General features: G+C 44.6%; 1 protein-coding gene across 2 annotated transcripts in view; it reads left to right on the top strand.

The window, feature by feature from the left end:
• The window catches only part of LOC140188999 (uncharacterized), a 43,508-nt gene that overhangs the window by 8,154 nt on the left and 10,853 nt on the right, over window positions 1-24,501 (top strand). The window contains exons 3-4 of one of the 2 annotated variants that reach the window (XM_072245663.1): window positions 8,523-8,716; window positions 24,337-24,492. The gene's annotated coding sequence lies outside the window, so the exon portion shown is untranslated. The remainder of the gene's footprint in view (window positions 1-8,522; window positions 8,717-24,336; window positions 24,493-24,501) is intronic. The other variant, XM_072245664.1, reaches the window with a different exon arrangement.

Below are 24,501 nucleotides of genomic sequence, written 5' to 3'. Positions count from 1 at the left end.
TTTTCAATATTTGTAATCCAGGGAGTGTGAAGTGCAGAAACAAATATCGCTGTGATGATTGTACGTTCTAGTACCAATTGTTTAGCGACAATAAAGTATGAAGTATATAAACATCGAGCCCACATTGGGCTAGCAGACCTTTCTACAGAAAGCATCTCCGTCCGTAAGATGCCTGCTGTACCTTGTTGTGTTGAATAAAGAAGCTGCTTTGTATCTACAAGTGGCTCTGCCTGTCCGGTGATTTCACCCACGATACAACATTTGGTGTCAGGAGTGGGATACTTTGTGACCTGTCGTGTGGTCAGCGATCCTAGCAGTCTAAGTTGGTGAGTATTTTTCTAAAATAACACTCACACTTGGATCTGTTCGGTCGGCGGACACACGGGAACACGAGGTATGACGAACGTGGAGAGCTGAACTGGTAGATATTAAAGTAGTGTGTGCGTGTGCATGTGTGTTTATATAAGTGAGGAACCTTTGCATGTTAACTTGGTGAGACTTGAACCACCAGTTGCGAAAGGTGGTAACCAACGGTACGGTTCGAGACGCCGGAGTGGGGGCGTGTATACTCGTTCGGAGAGCTGCATTTTAGTGTATGCGTTTGCAAGTGTGATGCGAGGGAATACAGCAGGCATCATGAGTTTGGGTACTCAAAATTGGCAGATTGTGGAATACATACTCTGCGGTTTTATATTTTGTGTAGTGTGGGAATTAGTATGGAGATATCTCAGGGAGAGGTTTTACCCAGAGAGATCAACCGGGCACCTATTGAAGTCAGGCAACATCAGGTTGAGAACTCTGATGATCCGAGCCAGCCCTTGACCTTGATTACGACTATTCATAAGCCCTTTACCCCCGGTGAGAAACAGAGCATTTTGTCCAAGTTGCCCTCACTTAAAGTCGCCTGTGGGAATTCAGAGTTCTGGCGCAAACTCGAGGAAATGGTTGAAATTCACCAGATGCACCCTAAAGATGTACATGTGTTAGTGAAAGCCAAGTGCCCGAGGAATACGTGGGACAGTATGGCCCAGAGGGTGCAGGATGGTACATGGACAACTACCGGGAGCGCCAGTGATGAAGAAAGATATCGCTCTTTTAAAGGGGAAGTGAGGCAGTGGCTGGGGGGAGGTGAGAGTAGCTGGGGAACGATAATGGCAGTGACCCAGAGGGCTGACGAGACAGCCATGGATTATGCAGAACGTAAATACCGAGTGTACGAGGAGTATTCAGGGTTGGATAACCCAGGGAGGGACGACCCAGTCTTCCTAAAAATGCTGAAGCAAGGCCTGAGCTCAGCCCACCAGGAAGTTTTAGATTTAGGCATAACGGTAGGGTCCAACTACTCTGAGATAATTTTGTGGGCCAGTGAGATAGACCATAGAAAAGGCAAGAGAAATCGTAAAGTGGGTATAGTGGATGCAGCTGCTGTGATGTCCCGGAGGGCTTGTTTTGCTTGCCGGCAGCCAGGGCACCCAGCAAAGGACTGCTGGACCAAGTATAAGGCAGTGAAGGAGTTGATATGCTACAGCTGTGCCCTGTCGGGGCATGGCTGGAGCCGGTGTCCAAAAGGGAGGGGGAAAACCCAGGCGACGGTCACAGCAGACACCCAGTCACTCACCCCATCAGCAACCGGTCTGACTGTCGATCAGATAAAAGAACTAGTAACGGTGCCTCTTAGGACAGAAAAAGATGTGGCAGCGGGCTGCCCTGCCAGCGCTGGTGACCCGCGGGTGTACACAACAGCATTGTTAGGGGGACGGCAATGCAATATGTTAGTGGACACGGGCACGGTATCGATAACAAACTTACCCTTACCAACAACCGGACAGGCCAGTTATATCAGGGATGTAGGAGGGAAAACAGTAAAAGCAGAAAGAAGCGAATTGCAGGTACTAGAAATCGGGGGAGTGCAGCTTCCAGTGTATTTCTGGGTATGTCCAAATAATGAGGGCACGATCCTTGGAATAGACATCCTAAGGGAAGCGGGAGCTTTTGTAGATCGAGAAAGGGAGAAATAATGTGGACGAGTCAGGGGCAGTGAATGCGCACAACCAACAGAATACACGGCCTGGCTAGCATAGGCGCAGCTGCCCTGATCATTAGAGACTGGAGCCAGGATGGTGTCTATGGGTTACCTTGTCAACAGTTCCCAGCAGTGTGGGCTAGAGACAAGCAAGATTGTGGGCAGGTGAAGATAAACCCAGTTAAAATAGAGGAGGGTCTGTATAAACCCCCTAAGCAGGACCCTATACAAAATGACACACTGACTGCTGCTCAGGGTATAGCGAAGGAACAAAAACACCAGGGATACTCAGAGAGACTGCGGCCACTCCAGAATATAAAGTTTTCCCAGTTCCTCTGAGGGCAGACATTGCTGCGAACAAGGCAGCAGGGGGGCAAGAGGCAACTGAAATTGCAAGTGTGCAGGAGGAAACGACAGAAGCTAGCTTAGTAAAATTATATGAAGAGGTAGAGGCAGAAGAGAAGGAAAAATAGAGATTAAAAGGAGCAAAGGAGGGATCAGATGGGTGCTGGACACACAGGGAGGAAATAGTCGCGATGGACCCACCCTGTATTAGACAGATACTACTAAAGTTTTACATGGGGTGATGCATGAGGGAAGGCAGAGCATGATCACAACCCTCCAGCAGGACTGGTGGTGGCCAGGGATGGGTGGGGATGTTGAGAAATTCTGCCGCCGTTGTATCATTTGTGCCCAGCATAACCCTGGTAAGGGCAGAAAGCTACAGCTGGCAAATCAGCCTCAGCCGAGGGGACCCTGGAAAACCATCCAGATAGACTTCACAGGGCCCCTGCTAAAAAGCCGGGGGAAAAGCTACTGTCTGGTAATTATGGATCACGTCACTCGGTGGGTAGAGGCTTTCCCAACAAGTGACTGCACCGCCCGCACTGCTGCATGGATCCTAGTTCAGGAAATCCTCCCAAGCTGGGGAACCCCAGTTCAGGTGGATTCAGATCAGGGAGCACATTTCACAGGGAAAGTGATGAAGGAAATGTGCCAACTACTAGGGATTCGACAACGGTTCCACATACTCTACCACCCCCAGAGTTCAGAGATGGTAGAAAGGATGAACCGAACAATCAAGAATGCGTTAGCCAAAGCTATAGCTGAGACAGGAAAGACGTAGGTTGATGTATTACCAGGAATCTTGATGAGATTGCACGCAACCCCGAACTGCAATTTGGGTCTCAGCCCCTACGAATTATTGATGGGGTGAGCAATGCGACTCCCTTATGGGGTAATTATGGGTTGCGGGGAGCCTGGGACATTCAGGGATAGAATGACCCAATACATGAAAGACCTTTGCAACCAATTTGAAGTATTAAAGGACCGAGCAAAACAACAACAGTGAATGGCTGATCAAAAGGAGCCAGAGGGAGAGGGGATGGTTTTTCCACAGCCTGGCGACCAAGTTATGGTGAGGGTGCTGCCAGAAAGGCCAGGGTTTGCCCCCAGGTGGATAGGACCACAGACAGTACTCTTAGGAAGACTCACAATGTGCTGGAGGAACGCAGCAGGTCAGTCAGCATCAGTTGAAAAGTCCAGTCGACGTTTCGGGTCGAAGCCCTTCGTCAGGACTGAAGGAAGTACTTTGGGGAGTGTTTGAAGAATGCTGGCAGTTGAACAAAACAGTAATTTGAAAGACAAAGGTGTGGGGGACGGAAGCAGGGAGGTGATTGGCAGGAGAACAATGCACAGTAGTAGAAGGAGGCAGAACTATGAGGGAGGTGATGTGAAATCGGGATAGAGGAGCCAGAGTGGAAGTGAGCAATCTTGCACTCAAATCCTAAGGCAGACATTGTATCATTGTCCAGGCTCCATTTGATATATTGATGTTAAATTGGAGAGGAGAAAATGGCGATGCGACGCAATGCACAGCAGCCACTCCGTGATGAATATCTGTTATCTATCAAGTAGGGTGCCGTGCACAATTCTGATTTGATGGAGGCAGACATGAGAACACGGAGGAACATCTGGTGAAACTTCTGAAATACCTGTTTCGCTGCTGCTGCTACTGTGTGATCTGAAATCTCCGGAGGGGAAGGCCCCGAGTCCTTGGCTTTGCTGTTGCTCGGCGGGCGGGGCAGGGTCGAAGCACTCGGCAGAGACAGTGCTTGGTGTTGGAGGGCTGGTCGGGGGCTCCAAGTTTTCGGACAGATTCAGAGTCAGCTGTGGTCGGGTGTTTCCAGGATGCTGCATCGACAAGTTTGCGGCACTGGAGGCTCATGGCAGGGAGAGTTTCTCCCTTCTACCGTCCGCGTGAGATGTTGGGGCTATCGGGACTTTGAGACTTTTATTTTTACCATGCCCATGGTCTGCTCTTTATCAAATTACGGTATTCTTTTGCACTGTTGTAACTGTATGTTATAATTATGTGTTTTTTGTCAGTTTTAGTCTTGGTCTGTCCTGTGTTTCGGTGACATCATACTAGGGGAACATTGTACCATTTCTTAATGCATGCATTTCTAAATGACAGTGAACGAGGACTGAGTGTCCTCATAATCTAATCTAATATCTAGCCATTAGGTAAGGCAAATAAATTTACTTCTGACTTAGATGAGATGGATTTGAGGTTTTGGGCAACCAATAAAGGATGTTCATGAAGAACTTTTTGATACAGCAAGATCAAGTCCAGGAATCTGATGTTTTAGGTTGTTGGAAGTAGATGTGATTTCAAATGGAAATAGCATTGGCAGTTGAAGGATATGGCTTGCAAGCTGTCTGGAGGGGGAATGGATTTCCCTCCAGAGTACTGACTTGGACTTGATGGGATCCATGCCCTCTATTGGTGTGACTAAAACACTACAATATGCGTGTGAAGGACTGGGTCGGCTGAATTCAGTATTCAAGTCCTTTATCTTCAGCATCAGTCATCTGTTGTCTGGTGTTACACTATTTTCATTCGCATGATCTCATTCTATTTCTCAAAGGTCCTTCAACGGCTTATTCTTTTCTCATCCTTTACATCTCTCATGTGATTGTAACAGGGAGGAAAATGTCTTGACCCCTGCATTACAATATTAGGAACAGGCTAAGCACTAAGAACCACTAAGCACATCTTTACCTCTCCACCCCTCTCCGCTTTCCACAGGGATCGATCCCTCCGCAACTCACTTATCTGCACGTCCATCCCCACGGATCTCCCACCCGGCACTTATCCCTGTAAGCGTAAGTGCTACACCTGTCCCAACACCTCCTCTCTTGCCAACATTCAGGGCCCCAAACAGTCCTTCCAGGTGAGGCAACACTTCCCTTTTGAATCTGTTGGGGTCATCTGTTGCATCCGGTGCTCCCAGTGCGGCCTCCTCTACATCGGTGAAACCCGACACAGATTGGGGGACCGCTTCGTCAAGCACCTCCACTCCGTCCGCCACAACAGACAGGATCTCCCGGTAGCCATCCACTTCAACTCTGCTTCCCAGTCCCATTCAGATATGTCAATACCTGGCCTCCTCTACTGCCATGATGAGGCTAAACTCAGGTTGGAGGAGCAAAACCTCATATACCGTCTAGGTAGTCTCCAGCCCCTTGGTATTAACATAGAATTCTCCAACTTCCGGAAATTCCCTCCCCTCTCCCATCCTCTATCCCTATTTCGCGTCACCTCCCTCATAGTTCCGCCTCCTTCTACTACTGCGCATTGTTCTCCTGCTAATCACCTCCCTGCCTCCCCTCCCCCTCCCCTTTGTCTTTCAAATTACTGTTTTTTTTCAACTACCAGTATTCTTCAAACCCTCCCCAAAGTTCTTCCTTCAGTCCTGACAAAGGGTTTCGACCCGAAACGTCGACTAATCTTTTCAACTGATGCTGACTGACCTGCTGAGTTCCTCCAGCGCATTGTGAGTGTTCCTTTGACAACAGCATCTGCAGATTATTTTGTGTTTATGATTTGCTACTCCGCTGCGAGGTCTCTTCAAGGTATGCCTACCGTGAAGAAGTTTAAATCCTCTCTTCGACAGGAGTTCAGTGAGATCCTCTCTCACTGCTCCCCCCTGTGATCTCTGCCTCTCTCCGACTCTTCGACCACATCCTGACTCAGACCCGCTACCACAGCCGCAGCTCCTTCCTGGGAGCGTGTCTCCGCCACCATCTGTTACCGCAGGGATTCCAGCTCCGGTTCCAGGCCTCCCAGTTCGGGCCCAGCAAGGATCCCAGGTACCTCCGTTTCATTGACCACTGCTCGTTCCGCTGCTCCCGCAGGATTCTCCGCGCCACGCTCGCTGCCATGCGGAGATACCTACGGGCCCTGTCCATCTCTCTGCCACCACTCCGGGACTCACTCTCCACCGTCTGCCATGGACCTCTCCTACACTTCATTCTCTGCCGGATTTACGCCTCAAACTGCCGTTTCTTCCCCTTCCTCGCATCCAAGAAGGACAACAAGCTCGCCTACCTGGAGCTCGAGGTCTGTGGTCAGCAGTATTCTGCAGGGATCTGTGCTACGGCTTCTGGGTAATTTCGATCAGTTGCAGATATGGGCAGAGAAACGTCAGATGGAGTTCAGCCCAAATAAATGGTTAGACAAGTGCAAGGAGACAGTAATCAGTTTATGGCATGATCTTGGGGCTGACATTTATAGCTCCTTCAAAGTGGCTACACAGGTTGATCATTTGGTTGACAATGCTTATAGACTGCTTGTCTTATTATTTTAGGCCTTGAATTCAAATGTCACGAGGTAATTTAAAAAGACCCTGGTTATGCCGCATCTGAAGCATTACATACAGTTATGCTCGCCCCAATATAGGAATAATGTTGAGGTAGTGTAGAGGGTGCAGGAGAGGTTTGCCAGGTTGCTGCCTGGTTTAGGGGACAGGTTATTATGAGAGGCTTGACAAAGTTGGGTTATTTTCTTTGGATCGGTGGAGGCTGAGGGCAGATCTGATAGAGGTTTGTAAGATTATGTGAGGCGCAGATCAAGCAGAGATGGAGTTTCTTTTTCCCAGGATAGAAATCTCCAGTAACAGAGGGCATGCATTGGAAGTGAGAGGGTGTAGATTCAGAGGAGATATGAGGGTTAAGTTTTTTGCTTAGAGGGTGGAGGATGCTCACAATCTGCAGCCTGGGATAATGACATTGTGTGGGTCGGAGCGATCACTTCATGGAGATTTATTGATATAGTTTTCAGTTGGTTCCACACGACATTGTGGTAAACCGTCTTGTCCTGTACTGTAGTTCGAAGTTTCTTTCTATATTCCATGATCAGAAGGGACGGCATCTAGTGCCCAATGGTCTTTAGAAGGAAACTGGTGCAGTTCCTTTCTATTCTCATGATCTACTCCATGGTCTATGGGTCTGCTGTCCGAGATCTTGTGTCAGGGTGTAGCAGTTTATAAGCAAAATTCTCAGAAAGTCAGACCGATTCCACTGACGCTCTTCGTGACTTTGGCCCCCTGCTTGATTCTACGAATTTATTTAATTTGAACGGGAAGACTAAGAAACTGTGGGAACGTTCGGCAGGCTACACCGAATCCCTGGAGAGACAAGGTTTATCAGTTGAAAAACTGCCATCAGAATGGCACAAAATAATTCTGTTAGTTCAGCATTATTGGATATAGAGGCCCCGGGATCAGATACGATCAACAGGTGTTTTCCGCAGACAGAATTCACATTACGAATGCGTGTAGGAATTGCTGTGACAGTAGTTCTGTTAAACAACAAACAACCTTGATTAGCATGAAGTAGAGATTCCAAGGCTCAGTGTTGTTGTAGATTTGAGCGGCCGGAGTGCAGGGCTTTATTATTAGATGTTTTTGGAAGGAGAGGGACGAAGTCCTGGTCAGTACAAGTCCAGCCACAAACTGTGCTGGTGGTGTGTGGGGTTTGGGAAGTGTGACAGGCCGGTGCCGTTTGGATTAGACAATAGACAATAGGTGCAGGAGTAGGCCCTTCGTCCCTTCGAGCCAGCACTGCCATTCACTGTGATCATGGGTGATCATCAATCAGTATCCAGTTCCTGCCTTATCCCCACAACCTTTGATTCCGCTATCTTTAAGAGCTCTATCCATCTCTTTATTGAAAGCATTCAGAGACATGGCCTCCACTGCCTTCCGGGGCAGAGCATTCCACATATCCACAACATTCTGGGTGATTTTTTTTTTCCGCAACTCCATTCTAAATAGCCTACCCCTTATTCTTAAACTGTGGCCTCTGGTTCTGGACTCGCCCATCAGCGGAAACATGCTTCCTGCCTCCAGCATGTCCAATACCTTAATAATCTTATATGTTTCAATCAGATTGTGTCAAAAATTGAAGAACATGCTGGAGACAATGAACTTGAAAACCAAAACTGACAATGCTGAAAACACACATCACTTAGCATTTAAAAAAAACAGCCGAGCGATCTGCTCCATATACAATAGTAACTTTACACAGATGGCGTCTGATCCACAGATGCTGCCTGACTTGCTGAGTTCCTCCAACAGTTTGTGTGTGTTTAAATTGGATTTCCAGCATCTCAAGATTTTCTCGTGTTTGTGATATCACTCTTCAAATCTTGCAGTGAAAGAAAAGTCATTGAGGATACAGTTGAAGATGTTTGAGACCAAGGGACAGATGTGAGGAATTCCTTCAGAGAAGTCCTGTGCTTGGTGTGATTGACGCTAAGAAACACCATTGTTGTCCATTGTGCGTGAGATGAGCGCCACCACTGGAGTGTCTTTCCTGTGCTTCCCGGTGAATATACTTTTGCCAAAGGTAAGCCAGTCAGGGAGAGATGGCATCACTGACCAGGGAAATGATAATGAAAAGACATGGAATGAAGGTGAATTGTTAGGAGATGACGACGGTACCTCTGCCGGGCTGGATTCAGGAGGTTAACAGGTCGACAGGTGAGTGAACAGGGGATGCAAATTTGTTTCACAAACACAGTACTCCAGGTATGCCTAAACTAACCTATTGCATAATTGCTGAGTATCTCCCCAATGATCTGTTCTTAAATTCTATTCCCAGCTTCCTGCCATCTGTGAACTTGGAGTGTCTAAATGTAGTTAACTTGGCCAGGTGATATGTGAATTGTGAGCAGCTGTTTCAAAACTCCGATCCCTTCACTGGCCCAAGAGTAAATGTCTGCCACAGAGAAGAGAAGAAACTCCCTTGGTCTGTTTCCAGTCAGTCAAAAAATTGTTAATCCATGTCAGCAAATTTCACCACAAAATTATGTCCTTTAATTTTAGTATGGAAAGGAATATATGAAATTACTTACTCTGCACATACAAATATGTCTATTGTCATGTACCCCATGACGGGTTAAAGAACCAGCAGAAATGGAAAGCACTTTGGAATCCAGTATTGCAAATAACTAATGGTATATATTAGTTACTAAGTAATTCAGTAATATAAGTGCAGATAAATCAAACAGGTTAGCAGTGCTTATATATATATATGTATAAGTAAATGTGGAAATATATGAAAAACAAGCTTCATCAGGTCTAGGGGTAAATAGATAGTCTTCCGATGAGAGTAAAGTTCAGTTCAGTTCGTGGTATTGAGTTGAGTAGTGATGGAGCGAGAGAGAGGGAGAAGTCTGAGTCTTCAGGTGAGCTGACGCCGTCAATCTTCCTGTTGTCCTCGAAAATCCTTTCTAAGTCACCGACTGTGACCACAACAAACTCAGACCGTTCTTCTGTGGTGGAATTGTCAACCCAGCAAGGGTGGCACACGAATAACTCCCCACCGGTCACACCCTTTTTGCACTGCTAGAGCCACTGATTGATGTGCCTGATCAATCCTCCAAAACCCAACTTTTCTGTGGGCACAACAAAGCTCATTCAGTGTCCAAAACCATGTGTCTGTAGGTCTAACAGCTGACCTTCTATTTATCTCACCACGCTGAATACCAACTGTCCATAAAGCAGCTCCTCCCTTCTCTCTCTGTAAGAACATGGATGCTGCTAGTGTCCTTGTAGAAAGTATAAACAAACTGTGAGCAGTCCTTGCCTCTCTCTCTCTTTCTCTCTCTCTCTTTTTAACAAGGTGTCTTTGTTCCACAACTCACTTACTCACTTTCACTCTCTCTCTCTCTCTCTCTCTCTCTCTCTCTCTGACGCAGGCAAAATTTTACTTTAACTGAAAATTATAAAGTTTGAAACATGTATAATCAACAGATAATAGAGCAAAAACGTGTAGAATTGCTAACTTAACATCTAGATAAATTATCAGCTATAATGTTGTCAGTACCTTTCACATGTTTCATTGTCAGGTCATATTCTTGCAATATCAGAGTCCAATTTACTAACCTTCTATTCCTATCCTTCATCTTAGTTCGAAACACCAACGGATTGTGATCCGTGTAAACCACAAGTGGTCTCTGGGCAGGACAAACATAGTCTTCAAAATGCCAGAATAAGTGCTAGCAATTCCTTTTCAACAGTGGAATAATTTTCCTAATGCACATTAAATTTCTTTGAGGAATAAGCTACTGGGTGTTCAATGTCATCCACACCTTTCTGTAACAATACTGCCCCAGCAGCTTCGTCACTAGTGTCTGTTGCTATAGAGAATGGTTTTGAAAAATCAGGTGCTTTGAGCAGAGGATGATAACACAGGATGGCTTTCAGATGTTCAAATTCCTCTTGGCAAGGATCATTCCATACACATCTTTCACTCTTCCCAAGTAATTTCGTTAGGGGGAGAATGGTGTCAGCAACGTTCTTGCAAAACTTACGATAATACTCAACCATTACTAAAAACATTCTCAAAGCTTTCTTGCCAGTTGGAACGGGAACCTCAGCAATAGCTTGAACCTTGTCCTGTACAGCAGCCAGTTGGCCTTGGCCTACTGCATAACCCAGATATGTAACTGTAGCATGACCAAACTCACTTTTAGCGAGGTTCGCAGTAAGATTAGCCTTGGACAACCTTTCAAACAGTTTTTCTACCATTGCAATATGCTCTTCCCACGTGTCATTCCCTACAACCAGATCATCAATATAAGCCCCTGTGTTTTCCAGAGAACATTGTCAAAGTTTTAGATCACATGCTAAATCTGCACAAACTGACATAGTATCGGCTGTAAATGCTGGGAAATATTTCCACGATGCCAACAAATTCCACTCCTCGAGGCCTCTCTGATAAGACAATCTGAGCAAATGTTGGGGAAATTACAGTCAGACACTACTCTGTTGTTTTCACTACTTTCCAGAACCTGCCTACATTTCTGTTCCTCTTTCTGCTGCTGGCATCTCAAAAATCTTTGGAAATTGAAGCACACATCATTCAATGTTCTCTTTTTCAACTCTCTGTTATATCCTGAAAGATGTCCAGTGGGATTGGGGGTATAGATACTGTCCATGAATTGAAGTCCATTGTCACGGTTGTACAGCTCTCTGTCATTGAAATGCTGTGGTTGTCCTAGTGTTTAACAGTTGTTAAACAGATGTTGTTACGATCTTTATTGTTGCAGTACGGTGCCGGCAGTTTAAACATCACATTTAACTGCATGTGGTCTGGGTCTCCCAATGTACTAAATTCCCCCAAAGGACTGACCCATCAAAATGATTTGAGACCAAACAGCACTTCCCCTTTAGTATCAACACGCTGGAGAATAACACCATACAGCCTTTCTCATCACACTTTCCTCCTTGTCCTTTCCCTTAGTGATCACCAGTATTCATTTTCTACCTCGCATGCTAACTCTGTCTCGGGGCATAAACTCCCACCTTTGTCCTCGGGTGGTCCTGTCCTCTCCCCACTATACTGTTGTTTTCTGTGTATGCATAAGATGCCTTGGGATTCTCAGTGATCCTCCTGAATGAGGACATTTCTTGATAACTCTTCACTCTCCTGATATGCTGTGTGACTTGTTTCTTGCTTCCTGTATGTTCCTCCAAGTCCATCTAATTTCATCTTCCTCTTATGACTCCTCTTACGTTTTTAAACAAATACAATATTTCTCATCACCCTAAGTTCCTGACTATCCTTGTCCTTCTCTACCCTCCTCATAGGAACAGGGAACTACTAAATTCTGACCGGCAGGGCTGTATGTGACTCTCACGGTATCAGACATCAGCTGACATCAGCTCCATCCAGTAACAACCAGTAGCATCAGCTCCCAGACAACTCTCTATGACACCTGCCCAATTCTTCCACAAATTTATAATCATCGACCTGCTGGTCCAAACATATTTTTATCAATAATCATCTGAAACCCTCCAGAATTAAGATTCATAAGACTTTCCCAATTAAATTCCAATCGTCTTGCTAGGTTAATTTCTCAATATGTCAGGTATGTCTCCCTTCCTGGTGGACCGTCTACATACGGTTTCTGGAAACCTTCCTGAACACATCAAACAAATAATACCCCATCCGCTCAATGCTACTTATGGACCGGTAGGTCTGGATCCCAAAACCCCCTCCACATGCCTCATGATAAAAATTGTCAGGGTGGCTACAGTAAGCTTCCCTGTGAGAATATTACTTCCCCTTCACTGTAACCAATCCCTGTTACACCAGTCCCAGTTATCCAGGAAGAAAGCCCAATGATCTGTGTTCCTGATGCCCTCCCTCCGGCACCAAATTGTTAGCCAGAAATTTAAGTGTACCAACGTACCATATCTAACCTCGGAAGCATGTGGCACCTGAAATAATCCTGAAATCACCACCCAAGAGTTACTATTTCCTAACTTTATGCCCTACTCCTTAAGTTCTTTTTGCAGGACCTTGTCTGTCTGTTGTTAGTTCTAATAAGGAACATGACCTCTGGCTGTTCATCCTGCCCTTTCAAAATGGCCCTTACTTTCTCAGAGACATCCTTGGCCATGGCATGATTGGGGTAACGCATCATCCTGCAATCTCACTCATTTACACACATACTCCTGTCTGTGCCCCAGTTATAGTGTTCGCTGCATGTGATTCATATCTTTCCATCCCCGTGTACTTTTGTGCTTTCTGTTTGTAATGAACATTGTTTGAAAATTCATTCATTGTATTCTTCTCTGGTTCAGCTCAGGCAATTTACTTATGCATTCGCAAACAAAGGAGACTGGACATGTGTTGAAACCACAGAATTTGTTAGAACTCGTACGATTTTGATATAGAACAAAAAGAAAACTGATATCTACAGTATAGCTATACATAATTTGAAACAATACTTATCCACGAAACAAGCCGATCTCTGTGAAAGAGTGGAACCACAGCAGATCCGGCAATGTCACACAGCCGGTTCCCTTGCTTCTTTCCTTCCTTCCTTCCTTCCTCCCTCTCCCTCTCCCTCACGATGTCTCTGTTGCTTTACTATCTCGCTCCCTCTCTCATTCTATTCTCTGTCTCTCCACACGCCCACTCCCTCGCGCTCACTCCCGCGACATCTTCCTCGTGTCCTCTCCCTCGCGCGCTCTCCCTCACGTGCTCTCCTTTGCGCCCTCTGCCTCCCGCCAACTTCCTCGTGCGCTCTCCCCCTCGCGATGTCCCCTTCTGTCGCTCTCCCTCGAGCTCAATATCGCCCGCACGCTCTCCCCCAGGCTCTCTCCATCACGCTCACTCTAACGTCATCTCCATGGCACCCTCTCCGTCGCGCCCTCTCCCTCACGTGCTCTCCCGCGCGCCCTTTCCTCGCGATGTCTCACTCGCTCTCTCCTTCGCGCCCTCAGCCTCGCGCTCACTTTCTCTGTCTCTCCATCTCTCACAGAGAGACAAGTGAACGGATCGGTTCTCTGTCTTCAATTGTAAAACAGGAGCATTCTCCTACAGGAGGATAGTTCAAGTTGGCAGTGAGAGGGAGACTGTACAGGTAGAGATGGAGGAGAAAAGGAAGGTGAAGGAAAGGACGGGTTTTGACGGGAGCAGGAGTGGTTGATAGAGACGAAAGTAAACTGCAAGATCAGGCAGTTTTGTCAGAACCGGGAAGCAGGGAAAACAGTTTCTCCTCAAGCTTCAATTTAACAGGGCGAGAGGTGAGGCGCAAAAGGGATTTTTCTGGGATGGTGAGGTCAGTGATGCCGTCGGGCTCAGCTGTAAACAGTTGTTTTATAACTCTAAAGCAACACACACAAAATGGAAAAGATTAAACAGTTGACAGGATTCTGATGAACTGTCTCGGCAGGAAAAATCGACAACTTACTCTTTTCCATAAATGCTGCCTGGCCTGCTGAGTTCCTTCAGCATCTTGTGTGAGGAAAATAGTAAACAGTCGACGTTTCCAGTCGAGACCTTTCATCAGGATGTGATTTTGTGTGAGTTGTTTTGTATTTCGAGCATCTGCAGATTTTCTGGTGTTTGATTTGTAACTCTGTTCATCACATTGTTTCCATTCACCTACAAGTGGGTGGATAGAATTGGGAGCATGACGGCAGCTGAATTGTAAAACTTTACAGCGTTTATTTCTAACGTTTCATCAGTTTCAAAATCAGATTCAGTGGGTATTTCACCGCATTCTTCAGTTCCTCTCGGAATTTGCTCTGAGTCACGGAGTAAATACACGTGTTGGTGCAGGAACTGAGAACCTGCAGCATTTCCGCTGTGTGTTGTGTGATGTAAAGGGGATCCGTGACAGAATAAACAAAACTCTTCGTAATCCGTTTATAGATAGAAAATGCCACCTGTGTTCCCCACAACAATATGAAACTACCGGTTATGCTGAAGAGCAAAACGATGGATTTGCGTCGGTTCTCCATCTGCCGGTCCTTGTCATTCTCTCCACTCTTTTGTCCCCGGAGCCCCCTGCGGGCTCGACTGGCCGCTAGAATCCGCCTGACAGTCAGAATATTGAACAGCAACATCAGAAAAAGTGGGAGACAAGGGGTTAAAATGCGGTGAAACACCTCAAATGCCGACCATGAGGGAGAGTTTGTGAAGCTCGGTGTCAGAACACAATGCCAGGGAACACCGTCAATTATTTCTCTAGGTTCGTACACAAAGCCCCAGGGAACAGACTCCAAACAGGCCAGCACACTCACTGTCCCGATAACCACAGCCGCCGTTCTCTCGGTGCAATATTTTGTTTTCAGCTTCTCACAGCAAATAGCCACAAATCGATCGACGGTGAAAGCGACAGTCAGCCAGACTGAGGCCGCAGTGCTCGCGGCAACCAACCATTCACCGAGTCTGCACACAGGAGTGATTCGCAGGAATGATCGGGGAAAATAAATCGCAGCAGTCCACTTCATCAGCGGATCGGAGATAACGACCAGGAGATCGGCCGCTGCCATTCCCACCAGGTAGCGAGTGACACATTTGGAGAGACCGCACTTTCCCCGGGACAGGATCACAATCGCCACCAAGTTCGCTGGAAGAGAGAAACAGGAAACAGCAAGTTGAGAAAACACTGAGCAGAAGCCAATGCAGCAGTTTGGTGGAGACAGAGAATGAGTTTACACAGTAAAGTAAATTACACAACCTCACAAACAGACATGACGACTCCCGTTGATTCCATCACAGGGAAGCAGGGGAGAGGAATTCAACGTCCAGCAGCAAACTCGGTGCCGTAGTCAGATGTCTGTCAGATGGGAAACGTTTCACTCTGAAGCACTAGGCCGGCTTTGTTAATTGACTCTGCAATGAGTTCAGTCTGTTTTCCATCAGCTGTTTACATTCAGTCATACCGCAGACATTTATTTAAAATCGACAATAGATTCGATCTACAACACGAAAGTCCACACATTTGCTAAATTGTTACTACCAATTATTTGTTTGAGTCTTGCTCCTAACTCAGAAATCCGCTCACATGCAAATGTAGACGATCAATTAGTATAATCTCCGCGGGCTCTATTAACACAATATTTGCAAATGCAGTGCAACTGCTGCAAGACCAAACGCACAGAGACGGAACATCCCATTACTGATCACAAACCGCTGGAAGAACACTGTCTGACAAGTTCAGTTCCACCGATGTCGGCGGATTCGCTAAATTCCTGCAGCGGTTTGTTTCTAGATCCACATTCCAGCATCTGTCGTCCCGGTGTTTCCACTCTATTCCTGAAAAGCGGAATACCGGGACTGGAATGTGAGAGTTTAAGCCGGCGGCAGAATCAATCACAACATTGGAATTAAACTTCAACATCCGCCCACGGCAGCTGACACTGCGGCTTACCAGGAATTCCGAAGGCTGAAATAAAAGGATAGTAAACGTCTTCTATCCGCCAGATGACTGGATACACCATTTCAGTGAGAATCTGTGATTTCTGTTGCTCCTGTGTTCACAGATCCGGCAGACAGCTGATGCATTCAAAGCGGTCCCGATTTATACAGAGGATCTGTCTCCCGAGATACGGTTATACACCTCACTGACTTGCTCAGTTACAGTTGCTTGAACAAACACTTCCATTCAGTACCTTTGTCTCTATTGTAAATATTCGGGCGATTGGAGACAAATACATGAAAATTCTTTGGCATCACCTCAGCAGAGTCTCTGGTGAAAATAGGCCGGTTGATTTAATTACAAAGACTGAGTTTTGTCACGAAGCAGCGACATTTACATATTTCGTCTTTTTGTTGGCTAATTACTGATTTCTGAACGGACACCAGCGACACAGACCGATCTCCACTTCCGTCCCTACAGTTTCCCATTTTGTAAATGTTGTTTAGTACTTCAGCTTCTTCCTGATCGATCTCGATCTCTCTCTCTCTCTCTCTCTCTCTCTCTCTCTCTCTCACACACACACACACACACACACACACACACACACACACACACACACACACACACACACACACAAACCGAGAGAGAGAGACAATTGTACTATTGTATTTCTATGCTATATCAAATGTCCTGTTGTGCACACTGGACAGGTATATGGAGGAATTTAAGGTGAGGAGTTGAATGGAAGGCAAGCTTTGAGGGTCGGCACAACATTGTGGGCCGAATGGCCTGTACTGTGCTGTACTATTCTATGCTCTATGCTTACTATAAATTGCACATTTAGATGGAGAGGTAACGTAGAGATTTTTACTCCTCGTGTAAATGAAGGATGTAAGTTATAAAGTCAATTCAATTCAAAACCCACAACTACAGATTCGAACAAAGATACAATAGTGAGACCGCGATTAGGATGGAAATGGTCAAATGAGCACATTGCTAACATACAATCAAGAGAAAATATGCAGATGTTGGAAATCCAAGTCAACACAAGAAATTCTGCTGAGCTCCTCCAGCATTTTGTGTGTGATATTGCTGAAGTCACAGTCTTTAATGGGCATCTCAAATCTGTCAAATGTCAAAAGAAATTGAGAAGAAATATTTCAATCTGCAAAGGAATGGGCAAACTGGTTGAATAATAAAGAAAAGTACTCCAAACAGGGAGATGAATAGGTAAAGGAGAAAAAAAGGCAAATGTGAGATAACACGTTAGCTGAGAGAGAGAGAGATCGACTGACAGACAGGCAATTAGGCAGACAGCCAGAAAGTAGGCTGCAGGATTGAGATGTTGCTCCTGTGTCTGTCTCCTAGTCTCTGCTACAGAGTGAGGGTGTAAGAGTCAATCTCTGCTGGTCAGTTTCTGGCGCCTTGTGTAAGTGTAGGGTTGATTCTCTACCGGTCAGTCTATGATACAGTGTGAGAGTGTGGGTTTTATTCTGTATCTGTCAAATCACTTTGTACAGAACGTCTTCATGATTTTAGTCTGAAATCTCCCTTTAACCAGTCTCCACATGTGGCCCTATTTCCTTGTTGAAGCATTAATTTTGAAGTAGTAGCTGGCATCCAACTTACCTCCACGCAAAATGATTCTGAACACTTTTATTGCATCTTTTCTCATTTTACGTCAAAGTGGGCTGAACATATGTAATGCTCAGTTTTTCTGCATAGTTCACATCCTGCAATGAGTCTAGTCGCCCTTCTCTGAACTCTCTCCAGAGCCTTCACATCCCTCACAAAATATGGGAATCAAAATTGTACACAAGGCTTAATGTGTATCCTCACAAGTGCATCACACAGCTTAAGGAGAATGTCGCGAGAACTCCTCTGAGCATATTATATAGCCCAACATTCTAATAGCCTTCCGAATTGCTTCAATGCATTGTCTAGATGTTGATAGTGATGTCTTCCGGAACGCCAAAATCTTTCTCATACAATGCACTTTCTGACTGAGGACCCCCATTGTATATTTATATCCAGTAATTCTACTTCCTGTATGTAATACTACTTACATTGAACTTCATCTGCCATTTATCTGCCCACATCCGGATTGTGTTTAGATCCACCTGTATTGATTCTGTGCCTGAATGTTATCAGTCCATCACTCTAATTTCGTGTCATCTGCAAACGAATTTGTTCTGTGCTTATCCAAATCATTAATGTTAATTAAACACAGCAGCACCCCTAAGAATGGTTCTTGTGGAACCCCCTTTTAACATCTTCTAGGATGAATACGATCCTCTCACCATAACTCGCTGTTTTCTGTTTCTGAGCCAATTCTGCTCACATTCGCATCCCATACCTGAATCCGTACCTCCTGTAATTTGATTATTAACCTCTTCTGGAGTACTGTGTCAAGAACCTTCTGGAAGTCCAAATAAATGATATCAACCTCTCTATTGTTATAATAAATTTTAGTTGCCTCTTCATAGAACTGCAGCGTATTAGCAAGACGTGCTTATCCTTTCTGAACCCATGCTGGCTTTCTCTTAACATGCCAGTTCTTATCAGCCGCTTTTCAAACTTGTTCTTTATTAGTGTATCCTGTTCTTACCTACGTCACACCTTAAGCTTACTGGAGCATAATTACCAGGGTCAGTGTGGTCACCCTTCTTATATTCTGGGAAAATGTTAGTCCATTTCATGTCTTTACGGATTTCACCAATCTTCACAGAATTTTGAAAAATACTTGTTAGGTACCTGTATTTTTAATCACAGACATTTTTTAAGTACCCTGGGATATATGTTGTCTGACACTGAGATTTATAAACTTTCAGCCTTTTCAGCTGACACAGGACCTCATTTTCTAAGATCGGAGTCACTTTAAGCAACTTTAATTCTTGCTACACTTACTAGCATGTTGATGACTCTGCAGGTGAACACTTTGGAAAAATAAGAGTTAGGAATATCCTCTCTGTCTTCCACAGCATAACTTCACAGGTCACTGTTATACTGAATGCGCCTAAGTACCTCCTTACAGTTTCTTTCATGACTTCAGTATTAACAAAATTTTCGGGATCAGTCTTGGCATTATCAGCAATATCCTTCTCAACCTGCCATTGGCAATCCGAATTTCCCACATGGCTGTAGCTCGCATATTTTAATATCCCCAATGGTAAAATTTATTACTTTCTGTTTCTGTATTCTTTATACAGCTGCCTTTTCTTCATTTTTGAACATATATTTATTCATCCATATAGTTTATCTATTGATTTATTGCTTCTCCTGACCTTGGCCATGGAGATTTCCTGCAGTGACTCGATGCCATTGTCCCTCAACTGACTCAATGTCAAGCAGTTCCTTCCAGTGAACCTTCCGAGGTCTTTGCCACGTCAGCACAAACCTTGACTTCCTGAAATTCAATTTCATGGCTTTGTTTTTTACTGATACGTTTCCCCAAAGTACTTCAAGATTAACTATATTATGACCTTGTGTTCCTAAAGACTCAGCAACTTCCTAACTCAAAATTATCCCTTGAATGTTACAGAATGTCAGATGTGGACAGGCCACCCGACTTGTTGGTGTATTAGCATACTGGGTCAAACAAACAATCCAATGCAGAGTAAAGTATAACATCTGCAGAGAAAGGTAAACCATAAGGTGCAAGATCTTTAGGAGGCAGATTGTGAGGCTAATCATTCATCACATAGTGCTAGTCTCATAGCAGTGCAATAAATGTTGTCATTAAGCCCCGTGGTACGTGCTGTTAGAGTGATTTCTTAATGATTCCTGTGGCTTTGCAACTTTTATTTCTCCCTTAAGGGAGATATGAGCGTAGAACTGAATACCTTTCGGACAGCGGTTGGTGGGTATTTGACAAACAAAGTGGTGAATGTTTACCGTGGGTATACGGGGATATGGAGTTGGGGTTCCAATGAATTCTTGTCTAATATTGAATGGAGAAGTGCGCTAGTGCAGCAGAATGGGGATTCTTCCTCCTAATTTTAATGTTGGTCTGTCTGTATATCCCTGTGGTGTAATAACCAGGACTGTATACAGCGCTTCATGTGTGGCCCAACTTGTGCTTCTATAGTCCCAGCAGAGCCACCTTCTCTGGCATTCAGTACCTGCAATGAACAAAGGCAAGTCCCCACGCAGACTTGAAATGACCAGCTGAACTGAGCCCCTATCAATGGAGATTTGTCTAAATGCTTTTCAGAGTCCATCTGGCCCTCTGTGTTTCTTCTCATTCCATCACCAAACAAAGGCAACTCTCCATCCATCTGTTAACTGACCAATCAAACTCAACCCCTACCTTTGGAGATCTGTCCTCATGCTTTCCAGAGTCACTCTGGCCCTCTGTGTTTCTTCACATTCCACCATTTGCAATGCATCCCCTGGCCTTGTTTAGACACTCCGTCTGCATTGCCTCACTTCTGCATGGATGTGAAACATCAGATTTCAATTAAAAACTTCCTATTATTAATCCACCTATGACCTTCACCACTTTTTAAAATCTCAAACATCAATCTTACCTTCCTCTGCTCAAAGGAAAGGAAAGTCACACAGGGCGAGTACTATTAGAATATTTATTCATAGTGGGCTTCCAGCCGTGTAACCGGTGCCGATTACAACCAATGTTTTGATGACAAACTCTGCCACCCTCATCAGGATTGATGCCTGTTGGCATCGAGACTTCGGTTATATTTGATACCTACACCGGGCCGGAATCCTGAGAAAAGTTTATTTGTCAAATATGTTGGGAAAGCAGCAGATCCTTTTTCATTCATTCATCTCGTATTGGTCTAATAGTATGTCATATTTCTTCCGAATCATCACAGGGAAGGTGAGACTCTAATTCAGCCCTGGACCATGAATTTACGCTTGGTCTCAGAAGGAAATAACTCTCATGGCTGTAGCCCTGACCCTGTCTACGGTAACTCCCCTGTCTCATACCCCCTCTTTCCTCCTGTCTCCCATGTACACAAGGGACAGTATCTTACAGCCAATAAACGCGCCACCAGCTCGCCTTTGGTCTCTGTAAGAAGCCGGTGTGGTCTCCTTCTATTTGCACCATCCAACACCGGGTCTGTGGGCCTGATCTCCGTGATCTTCAATGTCAAGGGTGTAGCAGTTTTTAAGCGAGGTTCTCAGGCAGTCAGCTTGAGTCCACTAACACTTTTTGGAAACTTTTGCCCGTACCTGATTCTACAAATTCCTTTAAGTTCGAAGCGAGATAAAGAAACAATGGTGGTTTCCCTGTGGCAGGGAAGGATAAAGTTAGGCAATGCATTAGTGATAGGGGACTTATTAGTTAGGAGTACAAACAGGAGATACTGTGGCTACAAAAGAGACTCCGCGATGCTGTGTTGCCTCCCGGGTGCTAGGGTCCAGGTGTATCAGAGCGGCTGCAGGGGAAGGATGAACAGCCAGAGGCCGTGATACATATTGGCACCATGTCATTGTCAAAAAAGGGGAAGAGGTTCTACTGACTGAGTTTATAGAGTTAGTAAATAGGGTGAAGAGAAGGACCTCCAAGGTAATAATTTCACGATTACTCCTGGTAACATGGGCTTGTGTAGGTGGGAATAGCATAACACATAAATAAATGAGTGACTTGAGGAGATGGTGCAGGAGGCAGGGTTTCCAGCTTGGATTATTAGAACCTTTTTTCTGGGCAAGGGATGACCTGTAGAAGAGGGACAGGTTTCACCTGAACTGGAAGGGAACTAATATGCTACTAGTGAGGGTTTAAACTAGTTTAGCAGGGGGCTGGGAATCGGAGCACCAGGTCAGTAAGTGAAGGATTGGACATGAAGGTAGATATCAGTGAAAGCATGACCAGGCAAAATCAAATTAACAGGTATGATGAGAGATATAGTTTAAATGGAGTGTATTTGAATGTTTGAATGGAGTGTATTTGAATGTAAGGAGTACTATGACGGAAGGTGATTTACATAGAACATGTATCAGTATGTGGAACTACAATGTTGTGGCCATTACAAAGACTTGGTTGAGAGATGGGCAGGGATGCGTGATTAATTTTCCAGGCTTTTGAAGTTTTTGAAAATATAGAGAAGGAGGTAAAAGAGATGTGAGTTGGACTACTAATCAGGGAAATTATCACAGGTACGCACAGCAGAGACATAGTGGAGGGTTCAGACTCAGTCCATTGAGTAGAACTCAGGAACAGGAAGGGTGCAATCAAACTAATGGGATTGTTCTACTACCTGGTGTTGGATAATAAGTCTATTCGGCTGACTGCCCTTTCAGTGGGTTTGCAGTTAGGTGGCAGAGAACACAACTACCCAACTTTAAAGATAGCTGTAGATAGCTGCGAGTGAAGTACATAATAAGTACTTTCCTTCTGTATTTACCAAAGGGAAAAGGTGTGGAGTGGGAGACAGTGCTGCATGCATAAACACCTCAGGGAGTTTGGACGTCAATAAGGAGAAAGTATTGGGTCTCCTAATGAGTATTAACATTAGACGAGATTGCTGGGGTCTTGATCAGTAGCTTCGTATCCACACTTGGCACAGATGAGGACCCAGAGGACGGGTGAGTCGTGAATGTTATACCTGCATGTAAGAAGGGAACAAGGGGAAATCTGGAGAACTGCAGACCTGCAGATGGAAATTGCTGGAGAAACTTCTTCATGATAGGATATATGAGCTCTTAGAAGCAAGGGCCTAATTAGGGAGAGCCATCATGTCTACAGTTGGGGCAGGTCCCATCTTCACAACTTGAGTTTTCTGGCAAAGTGATGAAAGAGATTGGTGATGGTAGAGCAGAGGATATCAATCTACATGGATTTTACTAAAGCATTTAATGAAGTCCCTCCTGGTAAAATTAAGAGAGTAGTGTTTGAAGAGCCTTTTTCGGGCTGGAGATCTGTAATTAGTGGTGTTCTGCAGGGATCTCTTCTGGGACCTCAGCCTGTAGCTCAATAGGCTAACACATAAATTCTGTGGCTGCTTTTAATTTCTCCTTTTCCCCAGTTTACAGTTTGAATTTTTAACTTTTATTTGTCGGATATTAGAGGGGTTAGTTGTCATTATGTCACAATCTTTAAGATGTAGAAGGCAGCTTTCTGAATCCAGCAACAGAAAGGGAAAAACTTCGAAAGAAAAATCAGAAGATATACCTGTCTGGGATAAGAGTTTAGAACATGCGGTGATGGCTCTCGACAGTAAAATAGACAATAACACTTCTGAGAAGAAGTCATTTCGACAGAGCTTTCAGTTCTTAGAGGAGAATATCATTTCCTTGAATACTGAGCTTAAAGAGTCGAAGCGTCAGAAAACGGATATTTCAGCCCACTTGGAACGGGCTCAACGCAAGATTATCGATTTGGAAGCAAGGTCTCATCGGAATAACATTCCAATTTTTGGACTGGAGGAAGGATCTGAGAGTGGGAGTTTATTGGGCTATTTTGCTAATTTGTTTCAATCTCTGTTTCCGGATATTCTACCTCAGCCTCCCGATATTGAAAGAGTGCATAGAATTCTCACTTCAAAATCTCAAGATCCGGATAAAGCAAAGTCAGTTTTGGTCAGTTTTCTTCATTTCAAAGTTGAAGACCAAATCATAACATATACAAGGAAACACAGAGTTTTTAAATTTATGGGTTCCGAGATTAGTTTTTTTCAAGACTATCCACGGGAACTTATGGAACAGCAGTTCAAATTCCTTCCAGGTATGAAGATAGCCCATGATAAGGGATTATTCCCATCACTTCGCTATCCAGCCCGATTAAAATTATTTGCAAAGATTCGACTCCACGTGTTTTTTTGGAACCCCAATGCGGCATTGGACTATGTTAATTCTATTTTGGAGGTGGCCGAGGTCTGAATGGTATTAGTCTGCTGAATAATTTTCTGAAAGAAAACAGGCTTTGAAGATTTCTGATATGTTGAAGATATCCTTTGATTGATGAGCTATTGAAAGAAGATGTGAACTTCTTGATTTGACTGATGAATGACTTTTTCAAAGTCTGTTTGGTATACTGAGTATACACAGCGGACAGATTGTTAACTGGTTTAATTGTCTGTTTTTATTCTTCCTTTTCTTCATTAATTAAGTGATAGTTTTCATAGTTCATAGAGAATTGTTCATAGATATATATATAGCGAGGAGTGCTCAAAAATAGATAATTAGTTTCAGTTTTTCTGCTACAACCAGTGTTTTTTCATCGGGCAGTAAGTCAAAGGGATAAAGAGATTTTTCTTCATTAGAGATTACATTGTTTAGAGAAGTCTGAGCCAGCAGCTTGACAAACACTGCTAGGTTTGCTAATGTATCTTTTCAGTAACATTGGAGAGTGAAGACGGGACCCTGAAGGAAACGTTCGACAGGTTTGGAAAGGATCGACCATTTCTGAATTCATTCAAGAAGAAGTCATCTGCATGAGATAGCTCTGCTAAAAGTGGCAGGAAAGCTGTGCAAGATTATTCTACGGAGGAAGGTCAGTGCC

This window comes from Mobula birostris, chromosome 28, assembly GCF_030028105.1.
Source record: "Mobula birostris isolate sMobBir1 chromosome 28, sMobBir1.hap1, whole genome shotgun sequence".
In the NCBI taxonomy this organism is placed as follows: Eukaryota; Metazoa; Chordata; class Chondrichthyes; order Myliobatiformes; family Myliobatidae; genus Mobula; species Mobula birostris.
This window is presented reverse-complemented; position numbering and strand designations above follow the sequence as displayed.